The 21,432-nt window shown below is 39.3% G+C and overlaps 1 non-coding gene across 1 annotated transcript; it reads left to right on the forward strand.

The window, feature by feature from the left end:
- The first annotated feature begins 15,661 nt into the window (after positions 1–15,661).
- Positions 15,662–15,767, forward strand: LOC120107762. The gene has a single exon (XR_005509415.1). It is a non-coding gene; the product is annotated as a small nucleolar RNA R71 (small nucleolar RNA).
- Positions 15,768–21,432: the final 5,665 nt, after the last annotated feature.

Raw genomic sequence — 21,432 nt, forward strand, 5'->3', positions numbered from 1 at the left:
TTGCGCGGGTAGACGATCACCGTGAATCTGAATTCGTGGTTATGGAAGAGGGTTCGCTTGAAGCCGTTCAAACGTCCGGCCTCTACGGGTATCCACACGAAGTAGAGAACCGATCAAAGCTTTCTTGTCTTCCCGGGGTGCTAGCTCCCTTGCAAAGACTCCTTTGATGGCTGATCTCTTCTCTTTCTTTCAACTCTTGAAAGTGCTTGAGAGGAGGAAGAAGAAGGTTGAAGAAGAGGAAGAAGAAGAATCCCCACGCAGCTTTCTTTCTTTTCCCTGCGTTGGAAGGAAGAAGGGAGGAAGAGGATGCCGCCAACCTTTGGCCTTGGTCTTCCTTGCTTGCGGCTGATCACAAGAAGAGAGGAGAGGGAGGCTCACGGCAAGGAGAAGGAGGAGTTCTTCTATGCTTAGGGCGCCGGCCTCACACCTCCTTTTATAGCCATCTAGGATTCCTACTAAGTAGGAGCCCTAGACATCTTTCCAAAGAGGGGGCGCCGGCCCCCTCTCTTGTGCCGCACCAATGGATCAAGGGGGAGGGGCTTGCGCCCCTCCCTCTTGGTAAACCCTAGTCCACATTAGGGTTTGCATTGCCCTAATGTGGTCAAGCCCTAATCCTATTAGGTTTAGCCCAAGGGTGAACCAATGGATCCAATCTAGGTAAGTCCTAATCCAATTAGAACTTGAATCAATTTTGACTCAATTGAACTCTTCAATCCTAATCCAATTAGGAGTCTTATTGATTCATTAGATTAATAATTAATTGTGACTTAAGAAACCCTAATCCATATTAGGATGTATTTAGTCCTAATCCAATTAGGATTAGATTTGAATCCGAAGTCCTAATCCAATTAGGATTCCTAGGAATCCTACTCCAAGTAGGAATCCGATTTAGATTCAAAATTCCTAATCTCATTAGGATTGAGGAATCCTATTCCAAGTAGGAATCCCAGTCCTAATCCAATTAGAACTCTAGGTATCCTTCCCGAAGTAAGATTCTTGTTTCAAGTCCAATTAATTAATTCCTTTTTCCTTCTTCAACCTTTTATCAATCAAATTGATTTCTTGTGATTCCTAATCACGATTTCAACCATCGGATCGGTCAATACTTCTAGTGTGTGTGACCCCATAGGTTCTATTCTGACTGGTAGTGAGATATATTGTGATCTCTATCACTATATCATTGAAAACTCCTTTCAATGGGTTGGAACGATTCCAACTCAACTCATTGGGGTTTATCGATCATCAAGATAATCCCTTATGAGTCCCACCATCCACCAGTGACACCTAGCAGCATGTAGTGGCTACCCAGCAGAATGGAATGATGAACCTCTAGGTGCAGTTAAACATGTGATACAGTCCTACTATCGTGGATCCCTACAGGACGGAGGTCATGGACAACTCGTCAAACTCCATCGTCTGTCATATGTCAAGATTTATTCGACTCGAGTTCGATAGTAAAAAACTCTTTCTCCACTGTGTATACTGCCCCGGCCGAGGTCTTACGAACTCAGTCTTATAAATCACATAGGATCTCTCCTTATCTATCAAGGTCGATAGATTCCATATAGGTGCATACCCTACTCCTACAGTGAACTTACTGCAGCCAATCTACACTGCATGGACCCATATGGCTAGAGACCATGTATGTGTGCAGTCAAACTACAATAACCTCACTGTGAGTAGCCGAAGCACCGCAGGTCAAAGGACCAGTCACACTACTGCAACATCAAGCAAGTCACTGACGAGTGGATAGACATCCAAGTGACTTCTTGTATTGGTCACGCTCAGTACCCTTGTTCTCTAACAAGCACCTGCACTATCACTTCAGTGTCCCTACACTGTGGACTCAAGTCTCGTCCATCCAGAAGGAGAGTGATCTGTGCACTGATCGGATCGATCACCGTCCTCGTGATGATCCTTTGATCAGGAGCATTTAGAAATTAATCACCAATGATACATGGCTCAAATTCTCAAATCTTGAGAATATGTATCATCATCTTATTAATTTCTTGGACGATTCATAGACACATAAACAATATGAATGAAAAAGATGCCTTTTATTTATTCAATAATAAATAGTCAAGTACAAAATTATGTCCCTAGAATCAACAATGTGTCAGCCAAATTGGCTTCTAGGGCATACATCTAACACTCCCTCCACAGATTTAGTCTCCTCCTTGGCAGCCGTGACTGAGATGATTGCACACCTGAAGGAGGAAATCTACAATATAAGGAGCCTTGTTCAAGCTCAATTCTGGAACATTAGCGATGTAAAAGATGACACAAGGGAGATGCGAGACAGCATCAGAATTGAGCTAGGTAGCCAGACTCAGGGAGCAGAGAGACTAGCAAATGTCTTGCTCTCCAAGCTTGACACCCTCCAAGAAAGTGTGACCCAGCTCACCACGATACAGTCTAGTGCCACCTCGGAGATCATCGAGCAGCTAGGGAACATCTCTGAGAGGATAAACTTAGTCTTGCAAATGAGTAGACTGAAAACGGGAGCCACATCCTCCACTACAAAGAAGAATTAGTGTATTTTTATCTATTTTTGTGATGTACAGTCCCTTGAGGACTTCTTTTGATATGTGATCACACTTGTACTCAAATTTGAATTTAATATAATGAGTAGAAATTTCCTTTCAAAATTGTGCATTCATGAGTTCTTGTACTTTTCTGTGCTTTCTGCCTTTTTGCTATGATGACAAAAAGGGGGAGAAAATATATTGAATTGAAATGTAAAGGGAATCAATAAAAAAAAATTCTTAAAGCACAAAGTAATTTGTTCTAAGTGGATTCGATACCTCGAGGCTCATTATCTCTCTATTGGGGCTCCTAAAGGAGTAATCTCCAGAATCCATTCAAGAGATATTCGGAGATTAGTTGAATCATACTCAAGAACAAATTGGCAGATTTTTCCTCTAAAACCAAAAATTTAAGCTCAAAAGCTTCAAGACATTAAAAGAAAATTCAGAGAATCTAAACAAAATTGAATGCATATGTTGAGGGGGAGAATCTGAAATCTTAAGAAAGCAAATTCATTAAACACATATAAGCCAAACAATTGATTGCATGATATGAAGGCTTATATAATTCCAAATGAAAGGAGGAGCTTTAACTTCAGGATTTACTGTTTCACACCTTTCAATTTTGGATAAATTAAATGACTAGACACTTGAATTCATTTCAAAACTTTATTATAAATCTCCTTTTGGTTGAGCAATTCACTTTACAAATACTCAATGTTTTGTCATCATCAAAAAGGGGGAGATTGTGGAATGATTGATTATAACCCTATTTGATTTTGATGAGCTCAAAGCATTTGAGTATATCTTATGTTATACTAATGAATTCAATCTAGTGTTTCAGCCAAATATTTGTGAATTTATGTTTAATTATCTCTAGCCTTGGTTCAATACATTTTGGCTAAGTATGGAACTCAGTTTGAACCAAAATCTGGAACGCGAGTCGACTCCGGAAGATTTCAAGTCGACTCCAAGTATTTCAGACGTTCTGGCACAGACTCGAGTCGACTCCGGCACATTACGAGTCGACTCCGACTGAGAACAAACAGCAGGACAGAAAGATGAATCTCAGATCCTGTCACCGAGTCGACTCCTGAAGAATTCAAGTCGACTTCGATGCTTGCCGAGTCGACCCCCGATAGTTCCGAGTCGACTCCAAGGAGTAACAGACAGAAAGATAGAGAAGCTGTTTTGAACTCTGAGAACCGAGTCGACTCCAGAAGAACTCGAGTCGACTCCAACGGTTGGCGAGTCGACTCCAAAGAAAGCCGAGTCGACTCTCAGAGGAATGCAAGACTAAAAGTCAGAGAGCCAACTTTGGTCTCTGAGAGCCGAGTCGACTCCCGCAAAGTCCGAGTCGATTCCGAGGCAGTTCAACTTCAACGACAGAAAAACAATTTTCGGATCCTGAGAGCCGAGCCAACTGCAAGTACTTCCGAGTCGACTCCCAAGTCAGCCGAGTCGACCCCAACAAAATCCGAGTCGACTCAGAGGCAGTTCAACTCCAAACACAGAGGATCAGTTTTCGGGCTCTGAGAGCCGAGTCGACTCCAAGATGATCCGAGTCGACTCGAGAAAGAAATATAGAAAAACAGATCTCTGAAATCCTGAGAACGAGTCGTCTCCGGAGGGCCGAGTCATCTCCAGATATTGGCGAGTCGACTCCAGGGTTGGCCGAGTCGACTCTAGAACGGGACAGCACTTTAATTCAAATCCTGAATAGTGGGCGAGTCGTCTCCAGTAAAGCATGAGTCGACTCCAGCAACAGCCGAGTCGACTCCAGATCGAGCGAGTCGACTCCGATCCCAACGGACACTGTGTCAGGAGTTGCAGATTGTGCAGAACGGCCCTAAAAGTGAGTCTAACGGCTAGTTTTCTATGGGGATTGCTTAAATAGCCAGATTGAACAGTAATAGACACGAAGTAAGAGACTCCATTCAAAGAAAAAGGGATTTCCACCTACCAAAGCCTCTCTAGAGTAAATACAAGAGAAAGAAGGAAGAAGTGCATTGAAGTCCATCCTCCAAACGTCTTCCTCGCATTCAAGGCTCCCCTTCTGACAGAAAATCTTCAGCACATTCAAGAGGAGTTGTAGAGTTTGAGAAGCCCCTTTCTCCACATCCAAAAATCTGTTTGAGGGCTTCTAACTCTTCTTTGTTCATATTGTTTATATACGCTTTTCAAGAAGCTATCCTTGTACTCTTTTCAAACTGCTTTTCTTACTTGATTCAATCAGGGGATTGAATCAAGGGTGTTGAGGTTTGTTGGTGAGCCGAGGTTAAAACCAACGGTGTAAGGGTTCGATTGTGATCCCGAAAAAACAATAGGATGGTTCTAGTCGGTGAGCCTGTGAAAACCGACCGAGTTCGTTGTAATCTCGTAAAACAACAAGTTGGGTTGTGAGCTTGTAAAACAACCAGCTGTAATTCAAGGGATTATAGTGAACTTCCAAGTGAAGCTTGGGGAGTGGACGTAGGAGCAAGGGTTAGCTCCGAACCACTATAAAATCTTTTGTGTTTGTGATTGTTTTATTGTCTCTTCCATTCTCTTCATTCACTGCATATAGTAAACTAATTAATCCACTTGCAATAAGGTTTAATTAGTTACTCACAAAGTTTTTAATAGTAATAATTACTTAAAACCCAATTCACCCCCCCCCCTCTTAGGTTGTCTTTTTGGGCAACAGAATTATCACATATAGAGAAATTACAAGGTGTTATCATATAAATACCTTGATCAGCAACCGATTGCCCTTTTCTCTTGCTTGGCCTGCTCGGGTCAAGTGAGGTAAGGTACTGAGGACAATTTCTCTTCCAATGCCCCTGCTTCTTACAATAGAAGCATTCTGCCTGACTTTAGTCATCCTTAATCTTTTTGGTCTGACTATGCTGAGTTTTCAGCTTTCTATACCAATTATTGAAGTTGGGACCAGTCAACTTGTCATTATCTAATAATGAGCGAAGTGACAAACTTGTGGCCATTTCTACATAAAAGAAAATTTGGCTATTAGTATATGAATTGACTAAACACAATAGACTTGGACTTTAGTCTAAAGATACTCCCACTATTTTATACAAATTGGTAGCCTCTACCTCCAATTCGAAAAATTACTCCTAATTCTTTAGTGGGCACTAGAACCCAATAGATCGCATATAGGCTCGAGTGTGGCTTGGCTAACCCATATGCACCTATTGGTAGGTTCTAAACCAGTTGCTTCACCAAGCAACTTCTAGTGATAATTTTGCCCTAGGTTCTTCGGCAGGCGTGTGGCGCCTCCACCGAATACCCTAGTCAGGTCCAACCATTAAATGATAGGGTTAAGTCTAATCAACTAATAGACGACCAAGCCCGAGTGTGGCTCGGCTCACCAGACCGCCTATTGAAGGTACACTTAACTCATCATATAATGAATGACAATGCCAATGTTTGATAAGCACCAGGCGTGTCGCGCCTCCAATAATTATCAAAATATTGGACCCATTATCACCCAACTTAATAGGAGACTATGACCTAATTATCCCCATAACCATTTCATTTTAAGGACCTAATAATTTTAGAGGATTTCATAATTAGGATAGATAAGAAGATCCGGTTAGTCTAATTTCTTCCACTGACTTCACCAAATTAGATTAGACTTAAACCGGTTAAGGAGGCACCTAAATCAATCAAACTGATTTTTCTTATAGACATGGGCTAACTTGAATCATTAAGTGATCCAATCAAAATGTGATTGACCATGTCGGCCAGGTAAGTGAGATCGGTGGAAGGGATATGCCATTAACTCGACAAAGACGAATCAGTGCGAGTAGCTCCCAATTAAAAACCACCGGTCAAAACTGCCAAACATACCTTAGACACCGACTGGTTAATAAATTTCGATTTGATTACTCAAATAACTCAGGCTACACCTCTGAGCCTAAATCAAGTTCCATCTTGGTCTAATCAAAGACATGGACTTGATCCATCTACAACTATTGTAAATTGACCTAGAATTTTCTTGACCTAATCTAGTTACTACTTAATTAGATTTGATCAATTAATTCTATTTGTCCATGTATGATTTTAACCTTAGGTTTAACCCAATCCTAGGAACTTGATTCAAGCTAACCCATGTGCCCAAAGAATTATGAAATGTCAATTAATTGAGTTACAATTCTATTTCATTACACTTAATTCTCAATTAAGTTTAGACTTATGAAAGTTTTGATCATTGCATATTTCTTTTTAATTACATATTAATTACAATCTTTCAGTTCTTAAAACATATTTTCATATCTGAGTTTTTGTAATTAATCACATGTAATCAGATTTAATTCATATTTAAGTCATTATATTTAATGTTCATGCATCACATATACATAACAACATGAATTAATACAAACAACATACATCTTATGTATTTATTTTTTTATTTTTATTTTCAGATCTGATTTGTTCATTAAAATCAGAGATCATATGAATCATAAACTTTATTTAGATCTAATCTAAACAATATTATGATTTCAGATTTATTTATGTTACAAATCTTAACACAAACATGCATCATATGCATTCAAAATTTCAGATCTACTTAATCATGCATAATCAGCAATTAAATCAATCATAAAAAGACTTTAGATCTAATCTAAACATGTTAATGATTTCAGATTTAATTGCAAGAATTAAAACATAAAAGTTTAAACACGAACCTGGCTCTGATACCACTGAAAGTGAATCCTAGTTTCTTCGGTGTTAAGCATGCTGATTTTTTTTTTTTAACCATGGCTGAACCTGATCGGGTTGCCTACGTACCCCTTCATAAGGGGAATCAAGCCATACGTAGTTCTTTTTAAGTTTCAAAAATGCAGCGAAAAAAACCGAATCAAACAATTTAATTCATGCATGCTTACAAGATTAAATCTAGAAATCAGCACCTTAAGAACACATAGGATTATGCCGGAATCGTTTAAACAATTATGCTAAAACTTTCATGCATGATTAACTATCAGATCTGAAACTTAAGAACTCTATTCCAATTAATCTCTGAATATCCATCGAATGGATTCTGGAAATATTTCCGTGAGGAGCCCCAAAAGAGGGAAAAACCTCGGAGAATTGGACCTAGATCTTGACACCAAATAAAAGATTAATGTAGGATTAATACCTTTTATGATGGATGAAACTTGTGGATCTGATCCTCGACTTCGCAGCCACGCATACGAATGGCCTCTACAAGAAGTCCACGCGAAGTTCCTGAAGAGATCCAATCCTGCGGAAGTGCTGGCTTGCGCAGAATAGCTTGAGGCTGAAATTTGATCTTCCCAACGCTATCAACTTTTGAACCGCCTTCTTGGAAGAACTTGGAGGAAAGGTTTGGAGGGATTGAAGAGGGCTTAGATCTGATCTAAAGACTCTTATCAGAGACCCCTAACACTAATGGCGCGATGGACTCAGAGGAGGAAGAATTCAGCTAGATTGAATGCAGAATTTTTCCATACATGAACTAGGATTCCTCTCTTTTCTTTTTCCTTTTTTTTTCTTCTTTTTCTCTCTTTTTTCCTTGAATTCAACCATCACCTGATGGAGGTCCTTTTAATGTTGCTATCCCCTCTAACTTCATGCCAACCATCCCATACTTGTGGAGGATTTTGTGGGATTTTGAATTTTGAATTCAAAATTCAAGTTCATGTGTCATTACAAGATGAAGCTTGATCTAATCTAAACCATTCATCATGTTGCCACTTTCCTCTTTCAATTTCGAAATTCCCATGCCTTCAATCAGATTAGAGGGTCACATGGTGATTTTGTGCTGATTAAATTCAAAATTCAACCTTAATTAGAAGTGAGATAAAGATAAGGATGATATATGTCATGAAGAGAGAGAATTTGATCTTATCCAATTCTTTTCATGAATTTATCTCTCCATTTCGACCCATCTAATGATGAAAGAGGTCTCTGATGTTCCCAAGTGTCCCATGGCATCATTAAATAAATTAAATTAATTTTTAATCATATTAAAAATCAATTTATGGCGCCATGCATGGATATGTGACAAGTGGATTTCAAGATCCGAACAGTTTCAGATCAAACCCATTTAATTTAATTAAATCCTAACAATTACAATGATCCAATTACCATGGGTTGAACCTAATCCAATTAGGTCAATCCCTAATTAAGCATAAATTTAATCTAATTTAATTTGGTCAACCTAAGTCCTCTTGATTCAGACATAATCCAATCAGGTCAAAAATCCTGATTGAGCCTAGAATTGAATCTAATTCAATTTGGCTCATCCTTAGTCTAATTACTCAATCCAATTGAGTTCATTAGCAATCTAATTACTAATTAATTCTTCGATAATTACTTTAATTATTTTATAATATAATTTGCCAATCGAATTGACCAAATTACCCCTGAATGATTTTTTATCATTCATCAGCCTTCTTGATCAATCAGGAATCTTCTATGCGTATGACCTCATATGTTCGAACCTAAGTCGGTAGTATAGGAACGACGTCCTACACTAATCGATGTGACCATTTATCAATGGTACCCGACGTCCGGATTGGCCAAATATATGCGAAGCAAATATTCTGGAACCCTGAACTATGGTTACTGTATAATTCAATTCCTTTGACTCCTAATGCCAGGATGACTTAGAGCTCACTGTCAACCCTATAATTAGTATATCCATTATGTGATTAACTTTAGATATCCCATGACTCCTCACTGGGATTATCCTGGCCAAGGTTTTGCTAAATTAATCACAAGACATTATCTCCTATTTTTAGGAGGGGTCAATTCCATCTCGACTCACAACTGACTACGCAAGTACTTGACTGCACCTAGTGACCTTCCATCACTGAATTAGAAATTCAGGTAGTCCAGTACCAAAGTACAATGAGTTGCTTGCTAGTCACAGGTTGCGATCTGAGGTCAGAGAGCCAAACTTATACCCATATCCACTCGGAACATCTCTTGACAGTAGAGCATTTCGGAATTGGTCACGTTCAGTGAAATGTACTCCTACACTTCACCTATGTGGCATACCAGTGTCTCCACACTCCTTGGTTGAGAAGACAACCAACGTATATGTCACACAACGACCTAATCTCAATAATGCTGTCATCCTTGTAACAACATATCATTTGGTCGCGAACAAGTTTAAGGACTCAAAGATAAATTCTCCTTTATCATAACATAAGTCCTAAGGACTTCATCATATAAGAGTTCATTTGAAGATGAAATGATGAATAATGACAAATAATACTTTATTAATTTGTCAATTCATTTACAAAATTCAATCATCAATATGCTGACGATTGACATTTAGGATACAATTTCCAACACAAGGTTCCTCCTTCCTCTTCCTCCATCGCGAGCAAGGTTGAAGAAGAAAGGGTTCTTCTTTAGGGAGGTATGTTGCAGATTTTTATCTTCTAATCTATATGATAGTCATGAGAGGTCTTTGCAAGGAGCTAGCACTCTGGTAAGACCCTATCTCAGATGATTAGATCCTCGTATGGATACCTGTAGAGGCCGGACAATTGTGTGACTCAAATAGGAACCTAGATAGATCATCAGGCTGCGGTGTTCTTCACCTGCAGAATTTTTGAAGATGAGATCTTCAAATTAATTTCTTCTGATTTTAGTTTCAGTTTTATGAATCTTAATCAACCTACCTCAGATCCTAATTTCCCCTTCCTAGTGAATTCATGATCGGTTATTTCAATTTTGAAAATAAACCACGCAATAGCACGTATCCTGTAGGATAGTGATTACGGGTGTCGGTCCACAGGGATTGGAGACAAGTTATTTTTCCTAATTAAATGATTACTTCAAAGGGGATAAGCTAGAGTAAATGATAAAAACTAAGAATTAATATGGGTGTAGTAGTATGAATTATCTATGGAGAGAGGTGTTTAGGGCTAGAATCCACCGATGGATTCGTAATTGTGATGCTTTCAATGACTTAGATGCGTGTATGATCTGATTGCTCTTAACTACAAGTTAGGGCAATTATACAAAAAGCTGAAATCTAACCCACAGTATGAGTCATCTAAGCCTGGCACAAACCATCTTTTCTAAGGATAGGCATGGTCTGTCCTATTTAGCATGATTCATCTGAGGATTAATTTTTCAAAGATAAATCCGATAGTTGCATAGCAATCTCTTCCAAACCACAGGTATTGGATTCAATTTCGATAAACTAGATTAATTCATGCAAAGACTTTCTACAAGATAAACATCTTACATAAATTAAACAAGACATTTTAAGATCATAATTTCATCGAGTATGCAACTGTCTTACAACGCTAAAAATCAAAGAAATGCAACACAAATACTCATCCATGGCTTCATCAAACCCCTGAACCGAGGCTTAGCTGCTCATGGTGGCCGGAAGTCCTCCCATCTTCATCTCCCTCTCGGCTTTCTTCTTCTTTTCACTGAAACAGGGGGTCTCCCCTGTTTTTCTTTTGAACCGATCCGAGCTCCTCTCCCCCCCTCTTCTTCTGATGGACACCCTATTTATAGGCAAGTGAGGATGCTTGGGATTCCGGAAGGGGCGTACTCGGAGGCTTGACTGTGGCACGTTCCATGGAGCTTGGGTGCGATGATGGGAGGAGCGGATCCATGGGAGAGGGGCTGAGACCTTTGATTCGGATGAAGGTCTGGCCGCGGGATCTCGGGAAGACACCATTCACGGACGCGTGATGTTGGAGCTTGATCCGTGGAGGGGGTGATTCACGGGAAGAAGATGAATACGGACGGGATCTTGGGCTTTTTCATAGGCTGCTGGCAGTGGGATTGCTTGGATGCTGTGAGGAGGTGATGACCCGTGGGCTGGTGGGAGGAGCCGATCACGGCCACGGTGGAAGCTTGGATCACGGCTTGACTTCGAAAGGGAGGAGATGCGCTGAAGATGGAAGATGCCACGGGATGATTCGGGCGTTGATCATGAAAGATGCTTGATGGGCGTTGGTAGATCGCTGGAAATCACGCTTGCTCGGATGCGGTTGGGATGCTTGCAGCGCGTGAAGAACGCGGGCGTTGCTGGCGCGGCTGAAGAAGCTGGGAGGAGGGCGGAAGAAGGGCCGGAGGATCTGGTCGCGGGATCGTCGGGAGGTCGCCGTGGAAGGTGGACGGCCGCGGGATCTACGGGAGGGGAAGAAGATAAACAGTGAAATGCATTTTTAGTTTTTTTTTTTTTTTTTGTTTTTCCTAACACTGTTCATATGAACAGTGTTTTTCACGGGACACCGTTCATATGAACAGTGAATCATGGATATTCAATTATTATTATTATTATTATTTTTGTTTTAAAATTATAAATTTTATATGAAGGTAGGAAAGGAATTGGTTGGGAATTGGCTTTGGATTTGAGGTGGGTCATGATCGTTGATTTGCTTGAAATTGTTCTCGAGCCCAATGTTATTTACATTTAATTCTTGCTGAGTTGCTTCAGATCGAACTCGACCAGACAAGACTAAAAACCGGACCGTGACCTAATAAAAAGGGTTAATCAAACCTTTGCCCCATACATAATTAATTATAACTTTCAATCGAATCAGGACCAAAACCCATTTAATTATAAGCTTAGCTTGATTACAACTCTATCAGGTTACCAAATCAGGTCAACACAATCTCCTCCTTATATGTTTTTATGAAATTTTCATGAAAGATTGCAAAGAAGAGAGGGACAAGTTCAGAATCTAGTTTAAGAGAATAATTACCATATTTTAAACTTACTTCAATGTTTGTTCAATTTCATGGTAAAATATGTATTTATCAGTTTAAAAATATTGATAAGTGCTAGAAAGGTAACTAAATTATAAATTATTAAGCACTTATCACACCCCCAAACCTATATTTTGCTAGTCCTCGAGCAAAATAAAATTAGAAAAGAAAAACTCTAACTCACTTTCGCAGGCATCGCGATTGCATTTACCATATGCAACAAGGCTTTAAACCCCTAGGTTACCCTAGTGGACGAGTTATAGTCTCGTGAGGGTTTCCAGTGAAGATACCCACAAACTTCTAAAATTTTATTATTATTATTATTATTATTATTTATTTTTTTATGGTTATTATTATTTTTATTTTTATTTTTTATTATATATATATAGATCGATTGATCTATGAAGTGAAAATCAAATTCCAAATGCATACTAGCTAAGATTTCCAAAAACTCTCTTTTTTTTATTATTATTATTTAAGATACATAAATGATAAGAATTTCAAAGCACACACGGTTTTATTTACTAAGTCAGCCCAAATTCTAGGTTAGTATGCAATCTAAGTTAAAGTCATTAAGTTTCCTTTTAGGGAGTTGTAAGACTTATTTATACTGGAGTGCTCGGTGAAATCTGGACCGTACACAAGCTAAGGGTTCGGATCTCCAAAATATTGTTAATACTAGTAGTTTCCAAGGATTGGTCGAAAAGACCTACTCACTGATTCAAAATCATCTTATCTGCAGGATTTCGAGAGTTGTGGATGTTTACTTTAGTACCTCACGGGCTTTATCTGTAATATTCCAGTTTACTCGAATTTTTACAACGACGGCTTTCACACTATTGTCTTTTCGGTCAATACAACATTTTTTTTTTCTTTTTTTTTTCTTTTTTTTAAGAAAGATATATAAATTGTGCACTTTTACTCTTGTGGTGATTTCTCCGTGTAACGAGCAATCAGTCGACAACTCTCACACCAGTTGGCATAAGGTGTCGGGCATCAAGACTCCCCTACGGACTTATGCTCGGAGTCCTCATCACAAGCCCACTTGATCTTTGACAATAGGTAGCCCTTTTCGATGTTCCTGACTAAATCCATTTTTATTGATATTTTTTTTTTGGATTAGATAAGTATGATTCATCAGGGTCCAAGGTTGCTACCATACTCTCAACATAATGTCGAGCCTAGACCTTAGAAGAGTCGGCCAGTGTGTAGTGAAATTCCAAAGTATTAATTAGCTTACAACTCCCTAAGAGAGACTTAATAAAAAGAACTTAAATTTGTATTACTTCCCACTAGTCATTAGGCTTTTTAGATTTTATATACCTTGTGTGTTTATCATTCTCGCATAAATGTATATAAATTAGGATTTTTTTTAACAAAAACCTTTTTTTTAATTATTTTATAAAAAAATGAAAATAAACACATTTTTTTTTAAAAAATATTTTTATTTTTTTTCTTTTTTAAAAAAATGATTTATTATTATTATTATTTATTTTTTTTATTTATTATTATTATTTTTTTTTTTTTGGGATGAAAATCAAGATGAATACCCCCAAACCTAAACCTAACATTGTCCTCAATGTTAAGAAATAATCTAAGAGAATTGGGTTGCCTCCCAACAAGCGCTAAGTTTATTGTCTTCAGCCAGACACAGTCAGGTAGTTTTTGCATCTCCTTTTATGGGTTCATCTATTTTGTCTATCATAAAACACTCAACTTTCCTCGCGGGTTGGTCGTCTGCATTGAACACATTTAATTTTACCTTCATGTTCCCAAATGATATATTCATTACCCCCGTTCTACAATTTATGCACGCATTGGCTGTTGCTAAAAAGGGGCGCCCAAGGATCACGGGGATTTGTTTCTTAGGATTAGGTTCATGTTCCATATCAAGGACAATGAAATCTACTGGAAAATAGAATTTGTCTACCTTGACAAGAACATCTTCAATTATCCCACGTGGTGTTTTTACAGATCGATCAGCCAATTGAAGGGATACCGAGGTTGGTTTTAACTCACCTAACCCAAGTTTCTCATAAACTGAATAAGGTAAAAGGTTGACACTTGCCCCTAGATCTAAGAGTGCTCGATCAATGAAATTATTTCCTAAGACACAGGAGATGGTGGGAGCACCAGGATCTTTGAATTTCGGAGGGGTGTTGTGTTGGAGAATAGAACTCACTTGATCAGTTAAGAAGACCTTTTTAGGCACATGTGTCCTAGATTTTCGCTTTTGTGTACAAAGGTCTTTGAGGAATTTGGCATAGGAGGGAACTTGTCTAATAGCATCAAGAAGCGGAAGGTTGATTTTCACTTGTTTGAAAACCTCCATTATTTCCTCTAGTGAAGTTCCTTTTTTGCCAAAGGGAGAGGGTGAATTAAGAGCTTCAGGATATGGGGCCTTTGGGATATGAGTTTTGGCAGAAGGTGGACTAGGTGAAGAAGAAGAAGAAGGTTTTTCATTTAACACATTTCTATCCTCTTCTTCATCTTCCTTATTGTTGTCCTCCCCAATCTTATTGTCTACTACACGTCCACTCCTTAGGGTAGTCAAAGCATTGGCTTGTTCATGATGAATTGCATTTAGTTGATTTTCTTGAGCCATGTATTGTCCCCTAGGATTACTTAGTGGTTGGCTTGGAAGCTTTCCTTCCTCTCGCTTGTTTAGTGCATTAGCTAGTTGACCCATTTGGGATTCTAGCTTGGCGATTGATTGCGTATGAGAGTGCACTAATTGTGTAATGGTTTCCAAACCTTGAAGGGCGTTCAACACTTTCTCCTCAAAGGCTGTGTTTCTTTGGGGTGGAGGAGGAGTGTGTTGAAATTGAGTCAAGGGACGGTAGAGATGAATATTTTGTGGGGTTTGAAAATTCTGAGGGTTTGGAAAGTTTTGGGAATAAGGTTGGGCAGTATTCGAAGCTTGCTGCTTCCAAAAAAAGTTTGGATGATTTCGCCATCCCGGGTTATATGTATTGGAAAATGGGTCATTACCCGGTCTAGGCAGTGTTTGAGCAGCATTGATGTGTTCTTGCACGAGTTCGGGGAATTGGGGCGCTGAAGGGCACCCATGAATAGGGTGGGATGGGCTAGAACAAATAGTACACACTTGTGCTTGGGAAGAGTTCATGTAATGCCCACCTATCATCAATTGGTCAATCTTATGGGACAATGCATCTACCTTGCTAGACAGGTCCATAGAATGACTTATTTCACAAATGGTCCCTTTTCTTTGAGAACTCGGGGGTGCTTGACGAGAACATGAAGCATGGTGGAGGGAGTTTTCATTTAGATTTTCAAATAATTTCCATGCTTCATGCTCATTTTGAAGCATGAATGTCCCCCCACATGCGGCATCAATCATCTGACGGTTTCGTTCAGTCAATCCGTCATAGAAGCATTGCACTAGCTGCCACTTAGGTATTTGATGATGTGGGCATTTACGGATTAGGTCCCGAAATCTCTCCCAAGTTTCATGAAATTCTTCTCCCTCAATTTGGGAGAAGCTTGTGATAGCACGTCTAAACTGGTTCGTTCTTCCTATGGGAAAGTATTTTTTAAGAAATTCTTGTTGCATTTGCCCCCAGGAATGAATCGAATTGGCCTCTAAAGAATTCAGCCATTGCTTAGCTCTATCTTTAAGGGAGAAGGGGAATAATCTAAGTTTCAGAGCATCATCAGTGAAATTTTGAATCTTGACAGTGGTGCAAATCTCAAGAAATTCATCTAGGTGTTTATATGGATCTTCATTGGTGAGCCCATAAAAAGATGGAAGCATTTGGATCACACTAGACTTTATTTCATATTGTACAGCTGCTACCTCAGGTAATCGAATGCAAGATGGGGAAGTGTAAATAGTGGGAGTAAAGTACTCCCTCAGGAGTTTGGGTTGTTCTTCAGCCATCTTAAGAGGTGGGGATGATCCTAATGTTTTGATCTTAGCTCGAATGTTCCTAAGGGTTCGTTCTATTTCAGGATCAAAAGGTAATAGGTTTTGTACTCTAGAACGACTACCGTGCATACACTAGTACTCGATCAATCAAGCATGCAATAAAAGAGAAAAGCATATCAATCCTAGTCTTTGACCTAAAATCACTAGACAGCTCCTAACTGGTTTGAAGAGGGCACCTAAGCCTCCAATCCGGTCTAATGAACCGAGTTGACCAGGTAAGCTCCCAGGTAAGTGGAGGGGTCACGATGCGTTCGCAAAGGTCCCACTTAAAACCCACTTGCCTCGAACAGATGAACTGTCTCCCTTATAGGGACAAAGCTTGCCTAGACATCAACTAAGCCACAGAGCGAAATTGGTGCAACCTTCGGTGATCTTCGTCCTATTGAGCTCGAATGTCCCTAGGGGCCAACGTCTAATTGATTTTAATTAAAGATGACACTATGTGAGATTGAGTTCACCTAAATTGGGCAAGAGTCCGGTGATGAAATCCGGCTCTTATCTTGTTGGGGTGATTGCCCTTACTATGTGCAAATTGATTTGTGTATGTGTATCAAGCATGCATTCACAATTTTGCTATAATTAAAATCAAACAATCACCACAAAATTTCAAACCAATAATTAATATAAATAAGAAAAGTTTAGAGGTTACCAAAGGGAATTTCCCCAGCAATTTATTTTTTATTTTTTTTTTGCAAACCTCTACAGCATTTCTTTTCTGGCAGTTCTCCTTTTGATCATCCCAGATTTTTTTTTTCTCGATTCCTGAAAAAAAACTAAATAAATAAATAAAAATTAGTAAGGGAGGAAAAGAAGATAAGAAAAGTAACAATAATAGAAAATTTTTTTTAAATTTTTTTTTAAATTTTTAAATATTTTTTTTAATAAGAAAAATAACTATGCTAGCAATCCCCGGCAACGGCGCCAAAAATTGATCGGTTATTTCAATTTTGAAAATAAACCACGCAATAGCACGTATCCTGTAGGATAGTGATTACGGGTGTCGGTCCACAGGGATTGGAGACAAGTTATTTTTCCTAATTAAATGATTACTTCAAAGGGGATAAGCTAGAGTAAATGATAAAAACTAAGAATTAATATGGGTGTAGTAGTATGAATTATCTATGGAGAGAGGTGTTTAGGGCTAGAATCCACCGATGGATTCGTAATTGTGATGCTTTCAATGACTTAGATGCGTGTATGATCTGATTGCTCTTAACTACAAGTTAGGGCAATTATACAAAAAGCTGAAATCTAACCCACAGTATGAGTCATCTAAGCCTGGCACAAACCATCTTTTCTAAGGATAGGCATGGTCTGTCCTATTTAGCATGATTCATCTGAGGATTAATTTTTCAAAGATAAATCCGATAGTTGCATAGCAATCTCTTCCAAACCACAGGTATTGGATTCAATTTTGATAAACTAGATTAATTCATGCAAAGACTTTCTACAAGATAAACATCTTACATAAATTAAACAAGACATTTTAAGATCATAATTTCATCGAGTATGCAACTGTCTTACAACGCTAAAAATCAAAGAAATGCAACACAAATACTCATCCATGGCTTCATCAAACCCCTAAACCGAGGCTTAGCTGCTCATGGTGGCCGGAAGTCCTCCCATCTTCATCTCCCTCTCGGCTTTCTTCTTCTTTTCACTGAAACAGGGGGTCTCCCCTGTTTTTCTTTTGAACCGATCCGAGCTCCTCTCCCCCCCTCTTCTTCTGATGGACACCCTATTTATAGGCAAGTGAGGATGCTTGGGATTCCGGAAGGGGCGTACTCGGAGGCTTGACTGTGGCACGTTCCATGGAGCTTGGGTGCGATGATGGGTGGAGCGGATCCATGGGAGAGGGGCTGAGACCTTTGATTCGGATGAAGGTCTGGCCGCGGGATCTCGGGAAGACACCATTCACGGACGCGTGATGTTGGAGCTTGATCCGTGGAGGGGGTGATTCACGGGAAGAAGATGAATACGGACGGGATCTTGGGCTGCTTCATAGGCTGCTGGCAGTGGGATTGCTTGGATGCTGTGAGGAGGTGATGACCCGTGGGCTGGTGGGAGGAGCCGATCACGGCCACGGTGGAAGCTTGGATCACGGCTTGACTTCGAAAGGGAGGAGATGCGCTGAAGATGGAAGATGCCACGGGATGATTCGGGCGTTGATCATGAAAGATGCTTGATGGGCGTTGGTAGATCGCTGGAAATCACGCTTGCTCGGATGCGGTTGGGATGCTTGCAGCGCGTGAAGAACGCGGGCGTTGCTGGCGCGGCTGAAGAAGCTGGGAGGAGGGCGGAAGAAGGGCCGGAGGATCTGGTCGCGGGATCGTCGGGAGGTCGCCGTGGAAGGTGGACGGCCGCGGGATCTACAGGAGGGGAAGAAGATAAACAGTGAAATGCATTTTTAGTTTTTTTTTTTTTTCCTAACACTGTTCATATGAACAGTGTTTTTCACGGGACACTGTTCATATGAATAGTGAATCATGGATATTCAATTATTATTATTATTATTATTTTTGTTTTAAAATTATAAATTTTATATGAAGGTAGGAAAGGAATTGGTTGGGAATTGGCTTTGGATTTGAGGTGGGTCATGATCGTTGATTTGCTTGAAATTGTTCTCGAGCCCAATGTTATTTACATTTAATTCTTGCTGAGTTGCTTCAGATCGAACTCGACCAGACAAGACTAAAAACCGGACCGTGACCTAATAAAAAGGGTTAATCAAACCTTTGCCCCATACATAATTAATTATAACTTTCAATCGAATCAGGACCAAAACCCATTTAATTATAAGCTTAGCTTGATTACAACTCTATCAGGTTACCAAATCGGGTCAACACAATCTCCTCCTTATATGTTTTTATGAAATTTTCATGAAAGATTGCAAAGAAGAGAGAGACAAGTTCAGAATCTAGTTTAAGAGAATAATTACCATATTTTAAACTTACTTCAATGTTTGTTCAATTTCATGGTAAAATATGTATTTATCAGTTTAAAAATATTGATAAGTGCTATGGAAAGGTAACTAAATTATAAATTATTAAGCACTTATCAATTCAATGATCTTCTGGATTTGGATCTAGAAAAATTTTTGAATTCTACGATCCGAGGCACGTTCATGCGATGAACGACGTCCCGTTCGAATTCCGCTGCGAACGTCGCATCGAACGGAGCGTAACTCAGCACAATGAGCACAGATGCTAGGGGTGGGTATTTATATTTTATTACGTTTACAGATGACCTTTCGAGGTATGGTTATGTCTATTTAATGAGACATAAATCTGAAGCATTTGAAATGTTCAAACTGTATCGTAATGAAGTAGAAAAACAAACTAGAAAGAGTATTAAAACTCTTCGATCAGATCGAGGGGGTGAATATCTTTTCATGAGTTTTTGATATATCTGGAAGAGAATGGGATTCTTTTCCAATGGACTCCTTCTGGTACACCGCAGTATAACGGCGCATCAGAAAGGAGAAATCGAACCCTGTTAGACATGGTTCGATCCATGATGGGGTTTGCGAGTCTGCCCATATCCTTTTGGGGATATGCACTTGAGTCAACCTGCTACATTCTAAATAAGGTTCCAAGTAAGTCGATAAATAAAACACCATATTAGATGTGGACTGGACGTAAGCCGATGCTCTCTCACCTTAGGATTTGGGGGTGTTCGGCGTACGTCAAATGTTTGAAAATAGACAAACTTGAATCCAAGTCTTACAAATATTTCTTTGTTGGTTACCCTAAAGAAACTAAACGATATTATTTCTGAAAGTGAATCCTAGGTTCTTCGGTGTTAAGCATGCAGTTTTTTTTTTTTTTGAAAAACATGGCTGAACCTGATCGAGTTGCCTACGTACCGCTTCATAAGGGAGATCAGAATACCCACCTCTAGCATCTGTGCTCATTGGCTCACATACATCAGAATATACAAGGGTCAATAAGTCACGAGCTCGTTCACCTTTTTCGGTAAAAAGTGATTTGGTTATCTTTCCAAGAAGACATGACTCACAGGTTGTCAATGATTCACAATCATTAACATTGAGGATTCCCTCTTTACTTAACCTGTTCAGCCAGTTCTTGTTAATATGACTTAGCCTATGATGCCAAAGGTAAACATCTGTGACATTATTTATTCTAGAGCGCTTAGTTGACTTGTACATTACATTAACAGGCTGTGATAATAAATAGATGCCATTGCTTAGTTGTCCATTTATTATAGTAACATCATTCATAATGATATCACAAGAACATTTTTTTATTGAAATTTCATAACCGTTCATGGCCAAAAGGCCTACGGAAATTACATTCAATAAGAACGTAGGACAATAGTGACAATCACTCAAGACAACTACATGAGAATTGAAAACAAGTTTGAGATTTTCTAAAGCTAGAACTGGAACAGATCTTCCATCTCCAATATTTAGGAATCTCTCATTATTTCCAAATCTCTCACTGACCTGTAGTCCCTTCAATGAATTATAAATATGAAAAGTGAAAGTGGGAGTCTCCACTCCTACATGGGTCCGGTCCCATTAAAAATTGGGTGACACCCATGTATACCTATCAGAGCACGCATCACTATACGCCTCCGGACGAAGAGCCACGCTTCGTCACACGATCACGCGTGAGAGTTTCCGGAGATCGGTCACCACTGAAAGTGAATCCTAGGTTCTTCGGTGTTAAGCATGCTGATTTTTTTTTTTGAAAACCATGGCTGAACCTGATCGGGTTGCCTACGTACCCCTTCATAAGGGGGATCAAGCCATACGTAGTTCTTTTTAAGTTTCAAAAATGCAGCGGAAAAATGAATCAAATAATTTAATTCATGCATGTTTACAAGATCAAATCTAGAAATCAGCACATTAAGAACACATAGGATTATGCCGAAATTGTTTAAACAATTATGCTAAAACTTTTATGCATGATTAACTATCAGATCTGAAACTTAAGAACTCTATTCCAATTAATCTCCGAATATCCATCGAATGGATTCTGGAGATATCTCTGTGAGGAGCCCCAAAAGAGGGTAAAACCTCGGGGAATCGGACCTAGATCTTGATACCATAATAAATGATTAATGCTAGATTAATACCTTTTATGATGGATGAAAGTTGTGGATCTGATCCTTAACTTTGCAGCCATGCACACGAATGGCCTCTACGAGAAGTACACGCGAAGTTCCTGAAGAGATCCAATCCTGCGGAAGTGCTAGCTTGCGCAGAATTTCTTGAGG

This window comes from Phoenix dactylifera, unplaced genomic scaffold (genome assembly GCF_009389715.1).
Source record: "Phoenix dactylifera cultivar Barhee BC4 unplaced genomic scaffold, palm_55x_up_171113_PBpolish2nd_filt_p 001006F, whole genome shotgun sequence".
NCBI lineage: Eukaryota > Viridiplantae > Streptophyta > Magnoliopsida > Arecales > Arecaceae > Phoenix > Phoenix dactylifera.